General features: G+C 37.6%; 1 non-coding gene across 1 annotated transcript; it reads left to right on the forward strand.

Annotated features, from left to right (window-relative positions):
- The first annotated feature begins 236 nt into the window (after positions 1-236).
- Positions 237-309, forward strand: trnar-ccg (transfer RNA arginine (anticodon CCG)). The gene has a single exon. It is a non-coding gene; the product is annotated as a tRNA-Arg (tRNA).
- The last annotated feature ends 2,199 nt before the right edge of the window (positions 310-2,508 follow it).

A 2,508-nucleotide genomic window follows, 5' to 3' on the forward strand; every position in this document is an offset into this window, starting at 1 on the left:
AATTTGCTGGATAAGGGTAACTCCTGCAGAGTCCATTGTCAATCTCACAATTTTGACCAGGTTGTCAAACGTACTTGTGATTTTGGTTGTGATGAATTGTTTACTTACTTAAAAACTGAAATTAAACATATGAATTACGGTTCTGGTTGAGTTACTGCCGTTGAGAGTTTGGTTATGGCGTCAAAACCCACTGATGAGAAAAAGAATGTCTCTGTGTGATTTCATGTTGGCAGTTGGGCCCAGTGGCCTAATGGCCAAGGCATCAGCCTCCGGAGCTGGAGATTGTGGGTTCAAGTCCCACCTGGGTCTTCTTACCTTTAAATTGTGGGTTTCAATCATGAATAGAGTGCCAACACCTAATTTGCATCTTTTATTAGCATCTTTACACTTCAGTCTGATAAATAATGAGTACATTACAATTATTATTAAATTATCAAAAATCATGTCTGTGGACGTTCTCACTTATCCAGGTCATCATAGTCTAAGGTGCTTCCAAGCTCCTTAGACTGCAAAATCATGTAACGCAATCCCTCCAGCATGCCTTTAGTTTTTCATTTGTTCAGCTAATGCAAACATTAGATTTTTGGGAAACGTGCCTCAGGATTCCTGTATTAATTGTGGCTGACATCGAAATGTCAGACTTGCATGTGTGTTTATATTTAATGTAAATATTGTTGCTAATGTTTCAAAAAGGCTCAGTACAGACAGGACACACAGTATGGTGGTTGGAATGAAACGAACCCCATCTGTCCTTCTCTAACTGTTTTTACAGGCAAAGCAAAACATAAGAGCAGCGAGATGGCTGATGTCCATAACTTAATCAACATCTCAGGCCAAGCGAGCTGGCCTGTTCTTTCAGGCTCTCTCATCTGATTTATGTCATTCTGCTTTTGAATGAATGTACTGGTTTCTTGTTCCTGTATACGGTATATGCTTAACTGTTTGATAATGATGAGCTAAGCCTCAGTTCACACCTGAAAGTACCTCAGCTTCTTTTTCTACAAATCCAGACTTTTGTTTTATGAGAATAAACATATTTTAAGAACATTAACAGACACAAGGATCTTATTTTGGGACCTCGGGGAGTTTGTGTTGTGTTATGTGGGAAAGTATGAAAGTTTACAGGCTTTTTTTTTATATCTCGTGTACACAGCTCACTAGATTTGGTATTTCCAAAGGCGTCAGCAGCTGAGGAAAAAAAAGATTTTAGTCTTTGTTTTCTCAGTAGTGTGTAAAATTTGCAAACATAAACAGGAGACGGTCTTGAATTTTGATTATCTTGTCTAACTGTCTTTCTGTTAGTCTCTTTCTACAACACATCACTGTGAGTCAGCATCTCAGCGGCCTCAGTGTCTGAAGTTTGTCTGTCATGTTAGTGACATGTGTCATCACAAACAGCTGATGAAAATGGGTATCAATTAGGAGTAATTTTTTTATTCTTCAATTAAATCTCTATTTGCCACTTGTGTGTAATGTCTCCCCCTAATGGTGGCCAGGACAGAATGATTGAAACTTCATGATCTAAAAATCATGCAAACTGGTGTAATTTTTAATGCTGTACGAAAGTGAAATTAAACCTGCGATATCTGTTTTATACATTCAAGACATCAGACATGATTGTCAGTCAAAATACCCTTTAAAGCATGGCCTACAAAAGAAATAAATAAAAATAAACAAAATCTGTGAAGGTCAATTATAAACATTATACATTATGGCAACACACCACTGATGGATTGTTCTTCGTGGCCCCCAAAGGCCTGTTTGAGCGCTGTAGTTATGCTTCATAGAGCAGAACTGCTATTATAGTTTACAACCTAATAAAAGAGCAATTACACTGAAAATGGAAACTTCAAAATATTGAAATATCCCCCGAGGATTAGGGCTCATTTCTCAGATGGGCAGGAGAAACACAAGAGGCAAGAGACACAGAGGACAAGACAGACAGACAGACAGACAGACAGACAGACAGACAGACAGACAGACAGGCAGACAGACAGACAGACAGACAGACAGACAGACAGATAGATAGACAGATAGATAGATAGATAGATAGATAGATAGATAGATAGATAGATAGATAGATAGATAGATAGATAGATAGATAGATAGATAGATAGATAGATAGAGCACTTCCAAAGAAATGATGGTAGTATAATTTTAATGGAGAAGGACAGAATATCTACCAACTGTCTAGAAAAAAAAATTATATAAAACTTTTAATTGGATTCTTATGGCATTCAGTGAAATTAGTATTTGATCCTTAGCTGCTTACTCACAAGTTGATGTTGACCATGAGAACTTTGGAAAACTAGTAGGATCTTGTTAATGATTTGAAGGCAGTTGGGTCACAGCCATCAAGAAAACGATTGGTAACACACTAAGGCACATGTACAGGCCTGTTTTAAGTTTGCCAGTAAACATCTAAATTATTCAGAGAAGGCGAAATGCTGAGTATGACCCAAAGAACAGCATCCACACAGTCAAGCACAGTGGTAGAACATTATGCTT

This window comes from Pelmatolapia mariae, linkage group LG6, assembly GCF_036321145.2.
Source record: "Pelmatolapia mariae isolate MD_Pm_ZW linkage group LG6, Pm_UMD_F_2, whole genome shotgun sequence".
NCBI lineage: Eukaryota > Metazoa > Chordata > Actinopteri > Cichliformes > Cichlidae > Pelmatolapia > Pelmatolapia mariae.